General features: G+C 48.2%; 1 pseudogene; it reads right to left on the bottom strand.

The window, feature by feature from the left end:
• Window positions 1-4,733: 4,733 nt before the first annotated feature.
• Window positions 4,734-6,753, bottom strand: LOC115311237 (annotated as a pseudogene).
• Window positions 6,754-15,312: the final 8,559 nt, after the last annotated feature.

The raw sequence follows: 15,312 nt of genomic DNA, 5'->3' as shown, positions 1-15,312 counted from the left end.
ACGGGATTCTCAGCCCTGCAGTGGCTACGACGGTTAGTAGCATGGGCTGCGGTCTACTTTAAGATAACAGAGCGTATGGAGTGGGAAACAACCACTTCGAGTACACTCTCCCGAAGCCCGAGAAAATGGGTATATAGAAGCCGCGCTTTGACACAAAGGTGCAGTTCGGTGTTTTATTGCCCAGCACCGTCGACCACTTCCTGACTGCCCAACCAGCGAGTTCTGACTTTAGCTACATGCTTCAGGAGAAGAACGGACGTATACCAGGAATCATCAGCCAAACCGCGAAACCGCGGGGCCAAAGATTTGAAGAAACTTCTCCGGGGATATGAATCTACCTAGGCGTAGCACTGACACCTCGAAGTGTTTCGTTTTATTATTTTTTTTTCTGTGCAAAATAAAACACGAAGGATCTAAAAAGAGCGAACCAAAAGCGTCGAGCCCAACCGAAATGGACGCTTTGACAATGGTTCTATTAGAAGGTCTAAATGAGAGGGTCGAAACAAGAACCGGCTTAGGCGATAACCACACCATGGGTGTGTCCACTTTGATCTATGCGTCAGCATTCGTGCTCTGAACGCCTTTAGGAGGCACGTTAGTACCTTTTCTCGTTAAATAATCACTGACTCGCGTTATGCACGTTACTACAAGTTACTGTAGGACTTCCGTTATGCACTGCAATGTCTTAAAACTAGCGTTATGCACTTAAACAAAGCGAGGGGAAAGATATATTACATATGTGGTTCTTGTCCAATTTCGTTAACCATGTCCATAGACATATTACTGTTATTGAAACTAAGAAACGAAAGTACGTAATCTTTCAGTCTTCCTGGAAGTCGCCGTTGCCACGTAGAACGCCTTGGAACAGCAGGCGATGCTTGATGACCAGCTTGAGATTGTTCGCGTGGTTCACCAGGCCCTGAATCCATGGCTGAGCGGAGTGGCTCAACTGGTACCACTGAAGACACCGACACAACCACGGAATCACTCATGCCACTTCGTGAAGATTCGAGAGGCGGCATCGACAGTCGTGTCTTAAGGCGTGATGCCCTCGGGGGTGCGTGTGTCGACGGGGTTAAAATACTCCACTGAAACGTTGGCTGGGAAAGTCTCTACGGGCTCCGGCTGGGCAACAAGAGCGACCGCTGTTCCTTCATCAGCCGTCGTAGACTCAGGAGTTCTTGTTACCGGGTCATTTGATGTGGTCGGTCTCCTTGGAGCTGTGGGCGATCTGGTCGCTACGTAGATTTTTGGGAAGTTGAGCGTGTCGGTGACTGAATCGTCGTCATCATCTTCATCAAAGCAATCTACTCGTTGCAGTTGTTGGGTTTCTGTATTTCCTCTGCTTGCGTGTGGCGCACTTGCTTGATCTTGGAGAGGTGCAGGAGTGAGTTTCTTAGCGTTCCACTTCCGTCCGTCACTAAACTGATACGTGGCAGGGCCAACTTGCTTTTCAATCACTTGCGGACCTGTGTATTTGCTGTGCAACTTGTCGCTGTGTTGTGGACGAAAAAATTCGGACGGCTTGGCCGGCTATGAACTTCGGCCGTCTCACAGCTCGTCTTGCGTCCGAGTAAATCTTCATTTTTGTCTGGTACCTCTTGACTCGCTCTTGGAGCTGAGACGTGCTTCTCTCTGGCACCTTGGGTGTCGGAAGACCCTGTAGATCCAGTCTTGATCTATGTACTCGTCCGTGAAGAAGGACTGCAGGAGTCTGACCCGTTGCTGGGTGAGTAGTACGCCTGTACGCTTCTAGGTAGTCGCGAACCGCTTCAGGGAGTGGTCGTCCTTGAACTGTTGCCAGTTGTAAACATGATTTTAGTACTCGACTGAACCGTTCAACTTGCCCATTTGCTTGCGGATGATACAAGGAGGACATGAGGCGCCTGATACCTTGCTGTTTCAAAAATTCATCGAACTCCCTAGGGGCGAACTGAACGTCATTGTCCGTGACGAGCTCTCGGGGCAAACCTTCCCGGGAAAGATGTCTTGTGGAAAAGTAATCACAGTAGCTGTTGTCGCCGCTGATGTGTGTTGAACTTCAGGCCTCTTCGAGTGATAATCAATCAGGACCAAGAAATATTTTTGACTTGGTGGAGCTCTGTCGATGGGACCCACGATATCCAAACCGAGCTTGTCCCATGGTCGCTCTGGAAACTCGACCGGCTGAAGAGGAGCAGGCGCTGCTTTAACCGGCTTGTCTGTTGCGTTGCAAACGGTACAATGCTGTACTTTAATCTAGATTTCGGCGTTCATGCGTGGCCACCAGTAGCGGTCTCTGATGACGCTGGTGGTTCTCGTAATTCCTTGATGCGTCTCGTGCGCAATATTGATGATATTCTCTCTGAGTCTTTCTGGAACAACTACTTTTCGCCTTGCAATAATAAGTCGTTGTGAACAGACAGGTGGACTCTGACGTTGAAGTACGGGCGCAGTTCAGGTATGCTGGTGCTATCTTGCGGCCAAGATGACGCTGCGTAATGCATCACACCGGGCAGAACTGTGTCGATTGCCGTAGCTTCTTGAAATCCTGAGCGTGATATTGGCGCAATCACGAAGGAAACTATGTCTTCGTCGAAATTCATACAATTTTCTGTGTCTGAAAGGGGAAGTCTAGACAACGCGTCGGCAAGCAGATTGTCGGCACCTTTCTGGTACTCCACACGAAAATTATAATTTAAGAGACGCGAAGCCCATCGAGTTATACGCAAAGGGCGAACCCGAGAGCCTTTGTTAGACAATAGCGTGACTAATGCTTGGTGGTCTGTTCGAATAGTGAATGGCCTATCCCAGAGGTACACATGCCATTTTTCGCATGCCCATAAACAAGCTAGGGCCTCCTCTTCTCCCGTAGAATATTTACGCTCAGCGTCGGTCATCGAGCGTGATGCGAAAGCAACCGTCCGAAGGTTTTTCCCGTACTTCTGTTGCAAGGCAGCTCCTAAGCCATAGTTTGATGCATCCGTCGACATTATGACTGGTAGCGTCGGATCAAACATGGAAAGGATTGGTGCATTCTGGATGCATGCTTCTATCTTGGCAAAACTTGCCCGAGTTTCAGGGGACCAAACGAACTGTACGCCTTTGCGGAGCAAACGACGCAATGGTTCGACGATGGTCGAACAGTGGGGTATGAACTTACTGTAATACTCAATCAATCCCAAAAATGCCTTCAACTTCGACGGGTCTGACGGAGTTTCGAAGTTCCGGACGTCGTCTACTTTTGATGGAAGGGGTGCTGAACCGTCCATTGAAAGACTGTGGCCCAGAAACGACAACTCGCGTACGTTAAAAACACCCTATCGATTAAGTTTCATTCCCGCTCGAGAGATTGCGGACAAGACTTGACGCAAGTTCGAATCATGCTCTTCCTGTGAAGACCCGTACACAATGATGTCGTCTAGGTAAAATTGGACGCCCTTACAACCTTTTAGAACAATAGACATGATCTGCTGAAACGCTGGGGGAGCGGACGCCAAGCCAAAAACAAACTCGCTTGAAGCGAAATAATCCTTCGTGAGTGATAAATGCCGTCAAGTCTAGGCTCACCGGGTCGAGTCGGATCTGGTGGTAAGCCGACGCCAGGTCCAGCTTCGAAAAATGAAATGCTCCGTGCAATGAGTGCATGAGCTCCTCTATGTGTGGCAGCGAAAAGGAATCTATGACGACAGCTTGGTTGGGCGCACGCAAGTCGACGCACATCCTGATGCTGTCATCCTTTTTTCTTACTACAACGATTGGCGAGACCCACTCTGACGCATTTATTCTTTCGATGACGCCTTGGCGCTCGAGCTTGAAAATTTCTTCCGAGACCGCTTCACGCAGGCTGATGGATAGGTGACGTAGCCTTGGCTGTAATGGCGGTACGTTTTGGCGCACCTTGACAGTGTGTGTCTGGTTTCGTAGCAGGCCAAGCTCTGACGTTAATAGATGCTGAAATTCCTCAAATCCGCGTGGAAGTTTTGACGTATCTTGTACAGGAGGGCTTGAAGCTTGTGTACAGCTTACCGCAGGCTGCTCCACATTCGTGGAAAACTCGTCTATGCTGTCTGTACTTGGGGACTGTGATCGGGCGGCGCTGGTGACCAGTGGTGATCTTGACTGAGGGTGGGCTGCGTTAGTGCCTGGTGGCACTGACGATTGGCCTGAAGTTTGTGGACCAATACCATGGGCATTCGGTAGATTTGCCCGTAACTGACTTGAGCGCTGTGACAATACGGTGAACGGGTGCCGCTGACGGTAACCCGCCGGCCTCACATCAGAGGGTGGCGTTTGGCCTGGGTCAGCTGCATCCAGATGAAAACATTCAAATTCAGCTCCTGATAGCCGAAGTCTCAATTCTCTGACGGTGTCAATACCAAGTAGAGAACGTCCTCCACGAATGACGTAAAAATCTAGTGGCGTCTGTCGGTTTTTGAATACGACCTGAGCCGTAAAACATCCCACAGGAATCGGTTGATGCAGATAATGCATAAGCCGTCTCGTAGGCTTGCGTAAGCGGATCTTTCTAGTCTTGTTAAGTTGCTCGAAAATCTTTTCGTTCAGAATTGAAACCTGCGAACCAGTGTCGATCAGTAACTGGAGAGGCAAGCCGTTTACCTTTACGTCAGCAATGAAGGCGTCGTACAGGCTTCGGTCCTGTGACTCCAAAGACAGGACGGGAGCATCCCCGTCGATGGTGACGTTATAGTTGAACGCGGTGATCGGACCAGGCCTCCGCGGGCGTCTGGAGTTCAGTCCACGGCCACGACTTGGAAGTGCAGGTCGCCGGCGTTCACCATCCGCGGCTGGCAGCGGCTTCGACAAACGACGGCAAAATGTCCGATTTTACCGCACTAGAAACACTGCGAGTTTAGTGCAGGACAGTTCTCACTGGCGTGATCCCTTCGGCCGCAAAACCAACATGAGTCTTGTTGCGGCCCCGTTCTCGCAGGAGGGGGGTCTCGATGTGGAATGTTACTCTGTCGCGCCGGCGGGCGCGGAGCATGGGCTGTCCCAGGACGCCCCCGTTTAGACCTCGGAGCAAGTCTGGTGGGGTCACATGGCCACGATGGGAACCTTGCCCCATGTTCACCGAAACAGTCGTCTCCCGAGAAGAGTGCTGGAGATCGGTCGTTATCACTAGCAGCCGCTTGTACTCGTTCGGTACCGGGCCCAGCAACATACTGCACAGGTGCAGTGGGACAGCTGGCGACTGGCTCCCCCTGACGTGGCTGATGGTACTGCTCTGCTGTGCGTGCCAGCTGCTCAAACTGCAGCGCGAGCTGTATCGCGCGCTCGAGCGTCGGCACCTGGCGACCTACGCAGTCTCTAATGGCTAGCCGGACACAAACGGATACTAACATACAGACGACCCAAACCTAGCAAGGCGATTGGCTATGTTGCCATGGAAATCGCCATCTTGGTCCATTTAAACATTCAAAGCTTCCAGAGGGTCGTTCTAAGCCAGTCGCGCCAAGATTACCATGGAGCACCATCGTACTGGAGGCGTTCCTCGCCAATATAAGGGTCTTTGGCAATCTGTATGCAATCAACTTATTATTCATGCCCATCTCCATGGATCTCTTACAATTGTATTGTTCTTCTTGCGTATTTCAATACAGTAAACTTATTTTTCAGTGCCTCCAAGCACCGACACAGCATCTGGTGGTGGTACGAAGGTGTACGCTTGTTTCGCCGGTGTGTGGTTAGCAATATCTCTGTATACAAAAAACCACCCCATAAAGCTACCCGTCACCAGCGAATCTAGATCGGCTCACCAAGAACGGAGGGGTCAAGGAGAAATTGCTCATTTCACGGACCAAGATGGCGACCACACGGGGAGCTTGGCGTTACTTTCCCAGGATCCAGTGACTTTAGTCTCGACATCAGAAGAATTCCTAATGGCCGCTTGCTTACCCATTGGCTCGACAGCCGGTTCGTTTTCCAGGAAGGAGAAGAGAAGGTATTTGCCGGCGCTACGGGCATTCCAACAATCGTTGCTAGAAGCGCCTGAGTCATTCCTGCCACTCCTGCGTCGAACACGTGTTAGCTCCGCGTGGCGAGAACGTCTTCGAAACGACCGTGGCGGCCGCGAAAAGGGGATTCCCGGGCAGTTGAATGACGGGAAGGCATCTGCCGATCCCGGAGCAGTGGTCATGTTCCACTGAGGATCCGTAGGTGGCGCGACCCCGTTCGGATCTTGTGCTCCAATCCGGATCTGGTCAACTGATCCCGGCGCGCTCCAAAGCGCCCAGTGGAATTCGCCATTAGAATGCGATCCTGAACAGGGCGCGAGATCAAACCATCAAGAAAAAGATCGCAAAGTCGCGTGTTCTCGGACCCGTGTTCAAACGCGCAAAGCGCGTGTTGATGGCGTAACGCCGCTAAGAATTCCATGACACTCTCTCCCGGCTGCTGAACGCGAAGACGGAGCTTCTTACGCTCGAGTGCTAGAGATCCGGAAAAAACAAAATGGCTCTCCACGGCCGCTAAAAAGGTCTCGAACTCGTCAAGAAGTTCCGAGTGCGGAAGGTTAGTTTATCCAAATGCGGACACTATTCGTTGCCCTTCAATACCCAGCAACGAAAAAAGAATCTGTTTCTTCCTCTTCGGGTCAACACCCTCGAGGCCCGCCGCACCTAGGAATGACATGAATGTCTCTTTCCATGCAGGCCAGGCCTGTGGTGGCGGTCCCGGAACTGCGAGAAACGGCGGTGGCGGTGGCAACGCCGCGGACTGAACGACCTTTATCTGCCGTTGTTCAGTATCCATGATGTCTCTGTTTCGAAAGGATGTATTTTAAAGCAAGAGTGTACGCTCAACTGTGAATGAAAGAGCGTGGACTCTTAGAGCTACTTTACAAAAAAGAACCAAAATCGTGTAAAACCCGAAAAAAACTTTGGCTTCAAGCCTGTGAGCACCGCACCGCAAATGAAGAACAAAAATTGCGTAGCTCGAGTCGCACAGTCACGATAAGCGAGTCGAAAAGGTGCGAGCACCGTAATCGAAGCTTACATACTAACTGCGGCAGCTAAGTGCCATAACGACTTCAAAGTGTAAGTTGTGAAAAAAGGTGAGCGACTCAAAAGACGCTCGTAGCCAACGGCTACATACAGTGAATGCAGTATACAGAGCACTTAGCAGTCGCACACACTTACGCAATGTTTAGGACAAAAGGAGGAATTCTGCCGGCGAGCCGAGAAACAGAAAAGACGGTGAAAAACGAAATGAAAGCAAAGAGCTCGGGGCTTGAAACCGCTACAATAAACCAACGTAGGGAGCCGGGAGAGCTACCGGGTGCCCAAGCCGATGACTACCCTAACGTTCCAAACGGCGGTTGGCTGTAGGAAAACGAAGCCCGAATTGACAGCGGAGAGCGGCAGACGCGGAGGACCGTTAGACCACGAACCCTGAACAATCCTCGTCGCCATAAATGTAGTATTATAATACCCTAGTTACACGGGAGCTTTCAACTGCCATTGAGTCAACGACAGTTGACTCAATCGCGATCGGCCGGAGTTACACGGCGGCGCCAACTGTCATTGAGCCGCTAATGACAGTTGAGTTCAACTGAGCTCCCCTACCTCAGTTCAACTGAACGGACTTCCCCAACTGAGGTAAAATGGCGCCTGTCCGCGGGACCGCTGCCGCCGACCATCGTTTCCGAGGTACTTACTGTTTCGGAATGCAGGGGGAGGCGTCTTAAAAGAATCGTAGCAGCAAAATATCCGGGAAGGAATAGCTTTAGGCGTCCGAGCTGCCGCTAAAACGATCCCGGCTAGCCGGCAAGCCACCAAACGAGCGAAGATGGCGGCGGGACCAGCTGTGTGAATGGACAGATAGTAATAGGTGCACCCATCGTAGGGGTGGTAGCTAGCTCCACCTAGCCTAAAATATACGCAACTTAGCCCTGAATCTGCTTTTGTACTGATGTAAACGCCGCTAAAAAGCAACAAAGTATTGAACATAATGTACGATATACTTATAGTAAATAAAATATGTTGCTCCGAGTAGATTACTTTAACAATTAGACTGATCACGTGGCACAATAACTAGTTTCGTTTTAGCTTCAACTGGGTTCTAGAGAGCCGTGTAGCACCATCTCAGTTCAGTTCAGTTCAATCACAGTTGGGGCCGGTAACTGTGATTGAACTCAACGACAGTTCAAAGCGCCCGTGTAACTAGGGTATAAGACCGCGCGCTGGCCAACTGGTCTGCGGGGTGATGAGGTGCCGTTGACCTAAAGGCAGGTTCGCCGGGACATCGCTGGATGCGTGAGGTCCGACTCACCGGGCTGCGGTGTGGGTTTAGGAAAACGGCCGGTCATTTCGGAGCGGCGATTCCTCCGACGACATCAGATCCCGGAAGAGCAAGCCAACAGACACGTTCGTTCCGGTTGTGGTCTGAGCGTGTTCTCGAGCGATCGGCCCGATTGCTCGCCTTTTATTAATTTTATAACAATGGGAACCGCTACCTAATCAGTGCACTCGCGTGATGTGATCTGACGTAACTTTCTCTTTTACACATCACTACAAACGGCTAGAACCAATCCTCGTAGGCTCTGTAACAAGCTGGTGAAGGTCATAGTCATTGACAAGATTAACAAATGCTGAGTATATACCAGTATATTTAGAAATAGACGGTTTGAGTTCTGTCCACTGAATGCCCGGTAAATTAAAATCTCCACCAATAAGAAAAAAACCTGCTTCTACCACAGATAAAGCGTTATACAAAGAAAAAATAGAGTACGTGTTGCTTCATGGCGATCTGTAGAATAAACCCAAAGTAAGATTATCACCGTTAGAAAGGAAGACTCGACACTAAACGGATTCACACGATAAGCCGTTGGTTTCTACCAAGGATCTTTTTAATCTTTTATGAACCGGTAACCCCCCCCCCCCCTCCCCCCCTCCGCCGTTGCCAATACGATCCTTACGATAAACAGAGAAGTGCGGTTGGAAAACTTCCAGACCAGAGGTAGACTCCTCGAGCCAAGATTCTGTTCCAATGACAATGCTTCGATTAGTGACCGAGATGAGAGCGGCAAAGACGTCAGTTTTTTTACTAATGCTTCTAAAATTGACGTCCAAAACCAGTATATCATTCATAGCTGCATTGTTTAGTCTAGATCTTTTTAAATGTTAAGTGTCATTACGTTTTACAGAAAGTGTGACGGAATTGACGTAAAACATTCGGTCAGCTATGTATAAGCGATTATACCGAAGTTGAAACTTGGCGTTTTGGGATCTGGAAAATTCCAGAAGTTTTTGGCGTTCATTTCTGGTGTTCAACGAAAAATCTTCGCCGAGAGAGTAGGCGGTACTCTTTAATTTGGGCGCGTTGAACAAAATTTCTTGTTTCAGCTTGAATGATGTAAATTTCGCGATAATAGGCCTGTTTCTATTAGGTCGGAACGCTCCTAGCCCATGTTAACGTTCCAGAAATGAGGCATCAAACTTCATATCAAGAGTCTCCTGGCAAAGCGAAATGACCTCAGCTTTAGAGGCAGTCCAAGTCTTTCCAAAACTGTCAGGTATCCCATAAAAAATCAAATTTGACCTCCTCGACTGACCTTCAATATTTTCACACCGCGAAGCCAAGCTTTTAATCTGAGAAGCCAATTCAGCTGTAGAAGTAAGGAGACAATCTACATCATTCCGCAGTTGCGGAACAGACCCCAAGTTAGCCTCTAGCTATCTGAGCCTGTTTGCTAATGCTGCTAGCGCTTCGTCCACCTACTTCTGGTTGCTTTGAATTGTTCTTAGCTCGTTAAAAAGTGCCGTTTGACCGACCTGTAGTTCAGGCAAAATAAAAACTTTGCAGGATAAGCTGCTGCTGATCTTCCGTCCAGGGACCCGGGTTAGATTTGATGTCCCCCGCTTGCATTAGCAAAATTTTTTTTACAGTCTGACAATGAACAAAGCACGCTGCTTGGGCACAACAGAAGAACAAGACGTCCATCATCACTTAGAAAAAAACGATAATTTTTTTTTACTGACCTGCCTGAACAACAAAATTAGATTAAGTGACATCTTGCAGGGTGCTCTGCCATTGTGCCCACTGAGGGGATCCGATGGGGGGCGACTGGTTATCACTTCGAGCCTGCCGTTGATGACGATGGTGCTGGGACCAAGAACGACGTTTCCATGTGTGGTTGGTCTGGCTCAGTGGAGGGTGCTGCTTCCCCGAGAGATGACAACGTCCACGTGGCAGTCCCTAAAAAGTAACATGACAAAGAATCTTTGTTGCTGTAATCGGGACTGACTGGAGGCGGCAGGAGCACCGAGAAACAACCACAGCTTCGTGAAAAACAGAACTGGGTTAAGCGACATCTTGCAGGATGCCCTACCGCTGTGCCCAACAAAAAACAAACACATTATTTCCCTTCTCTGCCGTGTGTTTTTGTGCCTTTTTCTAATTTTTTTCTTCTCATTTCCTTGCCGTCTTTTTTCCATTCCCCTCCTCTTGCCGACGCCATTGTCCTGGTGGCACAGGAAAAAGAAAAAAAAAAAAACCTAATTACCCTTTTGGAACACGTCCCTCTTCATGCATCTCCGAGGTGCTCGTTTTCCCTCAGGGCTAGAGAGTCGCACTGGGAAGCCAACCATCTGGCCGTTGACGGCTACGACATGGACTGGGAAATCGGGAGCGCCGCCGCTGCCGGCAACTGCAGCCGAGCCTGCCTCCCGCGCTTATCTCGTCTGGCGTGTCGTCCCGAGTTCTCCCCTCTCCCCATTATTTCACTTGGGCCTAAATAAATATCCGGCTGATTCTCGGGGTAAGACATCGGAAATTCATGAAATGATGGTCCGCGTCATAATTTTCATATTTTAGTTAAAAATATAAATGAAAGCCATATTCTTGGGAAGAACAGTCAGCTATATATGAAAGCCGTAACAATTTGTTTTGCTGAGATATGAAATAGAGAAGCTCGAGGTGTGAAAATTGAGAAGATTTCACGATGCTATTTTGCAGGGTCGTCATTTTCTCATCGAAGCTTTTACGTCACCTTAACTTTTTAATTCCTTTTACAAAAAAATATACAACACATCCACGAAGAATTAAACATCTCAATAAAATATTTGTATGCAAACAAAAAAAGCAAGCAGGGCATAATGCTTCACAGAACATGTTAGAATGCGCCTCTTTAAATATTATCTACGAATATATAAAGATAATATGCCCACCCTTATTTGTCTTCTTGTTATTAACATGGAGATGCAGCTGATTTCTAGAAATGTGGCAAAATTGGGCGTCAGTATCTAAAAAAACTTGATCTTTTTTTTTTTATGCAACTCTTGTAATTTTGCAGTAACGTGAACTAACTTGTGATGGCAAAACATTGAGCAACATATGACCTCCGAATGGGGGAAACTACGACAAACCTTCACTCGAAGCGAGCCCTTCGTTATAGCGGCTTTGCCGCACAGCACCAAACATTTTGAGCGTTAGTTAAGGTGAGTATTTTATATTTTTCGAATTCTTCTTTTTTTCAAAAGGGGCGAGTATAGCCGATGCGAAAAGTAACTTTGAGCTAGAATACCACTACGTAGCTTAAAATACAGAAAAACAAAACGGCCCCGCTCTGCGAAATCGCTAACTATGCATACATAAGCTTAAAACTCTGTTGCACAAGTGGTCATGTTTACATCCGGCCTCTCAGCATATGATGACTTCCAGAAATGAGACGCTTGGATTACTCTCACAGGTTTTACGCTGGTCCACTCTGCTTGCTTCACCGCACGAAACTCTCGAACTCGTTCCGCAGACAGGTGGAACATGCAGACATTTGTTACTTTTTCACGCAGCACTTCGACAGCCTTTAGCGGTGACAATCGTTGAGTTTAGTGAAGATCCCAAGTTGGTGAGCATTGTCTGGTCTTTAAGAACACCACATACTTAATCACAAGCCCTTCTATGATGTCCAGTGTCTCAAAAGATCCATCCTGCCGAAGAGTACACTCTTAGAAAATATGGTCAGCATAGTCCTCCTTAAATGGAGGAACGAGTCTGACACATGTTCCTTCAAAAATGGAGCAACTTTGCCCCCTTCAACAAGGGAGGAAAGTTTCTCCTCTGTCGAATCGAAGACGCATTTCAAAATGGCGGCTTCAAATCGAGCGTCTATTGTAGGTCCTTCCGGCACGCCATCGACGTTCCACCAGTTCAACCCCAATGTAAAGTGTTCCGATTCTGCTTGTGCAACCTTTCGAAGGTAGCAAAACCTAGTCGCAATGGAAGAAGGAACAGCCAGGATGTAGTCATGCAGTGCTACAGTTAAGTGTCTTAGTTTTGTGTTGTTTACCAAGCAGGGTGTTCAGTGTTTACACTCGCTACACGACTGAATACTTCCCCGAACATCTTATGCTAAGTCAATCTTAACTTATCACCCTGTCTCAATCACATCAATCCACTTTAGAACATTGAAACTTCTCCTTAACCGTGCTGTATTAAAGGGGCCCTCAACAACTTTTTGACTTGTGTTTAATTTCCACCGAACCTGAGTGCGCTGAATGTAGTAACTTAATGAAACTTTTCTTTTCTCGAATTTCGCTTTATTTTAAAGTTATAGGAAAATTAAAGTGAAAAAAAACAAGCAAAAAATAACCTCCTTCACGACGTCCGTGGTCGTTTGAGTGGCCGTGAAATGCAGGAGGGGACGGCTGCTGCACTCCGTGCCGAAGGCTCGAGAATGCGCCACTAAAGCACATTCTGGATAGGCTGTATGAAGCGGGCAGCCACGGCGGATCGCATTGCATTTGCTGCGCGATTAAACACTAATCCGGTATGGCACTTCATTGGCCACAAACGACAGCAAACTCAGGGTAAAGATCAGTTCAGAACGGGAGCCACTTCGTGCTGCCATAGCGCCAAAAATCCAAATCGCAAGCCAAACCTCCGCCGAAGGCATTCGGAACGCTGGAAACCGGTCGGATACTCGAGCCGGTATACCACCGCAGCGCAGCCGCGCACATCCGGGACCTTTCTATGCTCGGCGCTCGTCGGATCCTGACCGCATTTTCCAACGCTTGGTGGCGGGTCTGTCGACAGGTCATTTCTTGTTTCCGCACTTTATAAACTGCATTTGTTTCTTTTCTGATCTAAAATACAGAACAAGAAATACTTTCATAACTAATTGAAACGGTTCACGCCGCTTATATTTTGTTTTTCGAATAAAAAAAAAACGCTTTTAGCGGCACTGACCCGTAGAAAGGCCAGGACCAAAGACCATACATATCGTGCGCTTTCGGCAGCGCGGGATGCCCCCGTAGGTGGAGGAGGTCTCCGCGTCGTCCGGTTAAAATATTACGCATTGATCTTTACCGATTGTTGTCGTGTGACGTATCGCGTGTGCCAACAATCATCATCATGGGGTTTTTAGAAGAGCATCTGAAGCCAGCACGATACCAAACAAACATGTCTGTGTCATGGTGTTGGATGGGTCCCATGATGTACTATGTATTCTCCTTTTTGTAGTTCATTGAACATATTTTTTTTTTCAATTTCAGAAGCATTGACAGTCGCATTCCTGCTGATTTGATTAAACTGAACCGCAGTGATGCGCTTAACATGCTCGATCACACGGGCTGGTGTTCGAGGCTCACTACTACTTTGGTCGACTAGCTTTAGGGTGAGTTATACCCATCGCGTGCTACCATGTGTCAATATCCCAAAGCTATCCAGCTCCTTCTGGAGTTTCACAAGGCTCTGTACTTGGCCCAATTTGTCCTCGTTCTATTTTAATGACATGCTGCAAAACAGTAACACCCTACTTGAACAGATTATTCAGACGACAGGTCCATTGTCGCGCGCATCACTTCTCCTGACTGCTCTGTCCGCCTTCAAGGCTACATCACTTGCTTTTCAGAGTGAGCGCATGCAAAATGCCTCACCCTGAGTGAGTGTGACGGCATAGTGAGGCGTTTCGAGAACACCAACACTACCAGTATTCCCTTGTACACTATCTCAGGATCCCCCTTATGGAAGGTACAATGCGCGTCAATCCTTGAGGCAACGCTTGCAATGTTCGTACCATCACTGGACTTATCTCTCCACATTTCAAACATAGTGGCTAAAGCTCACTGCACCTTGGGCTTCGTGACACGTTTGTCGAAATTCTGTAGCTTTTTAAGACTTGCTTTACACTGCACTTGTTCTACCAAAGTTGGAGCACTGCGCGTATGTGTGGCACCCATACCGAGTCCACTTGACTTACCAGCTGGAGGATGTGCAACACCAAAATTGGGTTGTGTGGTATGTTTATACAGCCTAGAACTTGGTCTGCCTCACAAGGGCGACGAGTCTCCCAGCTGTAGATGAGCAATTTAGCCAGTGCAGTACAACCGCTAGCCTGGGGTCTTTAACGTGCATCACGCAGTAGTGAGACACGACCGCACGCCTGTACGATGCTCATCCAGTGTTCAACACCGTGCCATTCGAACACTGTTCACTTGCCCCGACCGCTGACGTAATACGCTTCTCTCGTACGAGACGTGGTTGCAGCATTCGAAGTGGCAGACGAAAAAACACCGCCACACTTCGACTCCTGTTGCCCTCCAATTGCTGCACCTTGGACCGGTCGCTCAAAGGCTCCTACATCTCAGTGGTTTGACGCAGTAAACGGACAGGACATCCCGTGTTTTTATAGTCCAAAACAGTACATCATCAAAACGCGGTGTTGCCGGTTGCAGTTCGGGACTTTCTCGGGGTCCCACTCGGCGTTCAGATGACCTTTTTTGAAATTCGTGAAGAATCGCGAATTTTGTGTCGAGAACTTTTTCGGCACTTGACTTAGTCCCGTCACCTAGTAATATTTTGTGTTGTTCGTTTTTTTTTTTTTAAATCCTTCTTCTCAGCCTTAGGCGATGGGCTGACAGGCACACTGCGTATGGGTTTTTGCTGTTCTGTCAAGCCTAGCACGTCGTCTCGGGCCACACGTCGTGCAAATAAAAATTACTATTACTATACATAGGTCACTACAAAGGTTTGGAATTGTGGCAAACAGACAAGGCCGAAACAAAAATTAAGTGTGGTGCAATTGATGCCTCCCTTGTTCTTACCTTTAAGTATTGAACAAGCACCACTTCAAAATTTGAAGATAACCGCGAAAATATAGGGGATTGGCACTTCTGAGGTCATCAATTTTACATATTTATGTACTGTGCATATTTCTTCAGGTCTTTCAAATTTTGGGGATGGGCACTTAGTGTGGAATGGGCAGATGCACGGTATTCGAAGGTTAATAAAAAAAAGTCCTTGATTGTCTGCAACAGTGCCGCCTTGTGTAAGCTGCGGACTTAGGCATGTTACGACCCGTCTCTTCACTGGACT

Source organism: Ixodes scapularis, unplaced genomic scaffold, assembly GCF_016920785.2.
Source record: "Ixodes scapularis isolate PalLabHiFi unplaced genomic scaffold, ASM1692078v2 PGA_scaffold0__279_contigs__length_252992795, whole genome shotgun sequence".
NCBI classification, from domain to species: domain Eukaryota; kingdom Metazoa; phylum Arthropoda; class Arachnida; order Ixodida; family Ixodidae; genus Ixodes; species Ixodes scapularis.
The sequence above is the reverse complement of the archived record's forward strand: the minus strand, read 5'-3'. Positions and strand labels throughout refer to the sequence as shown.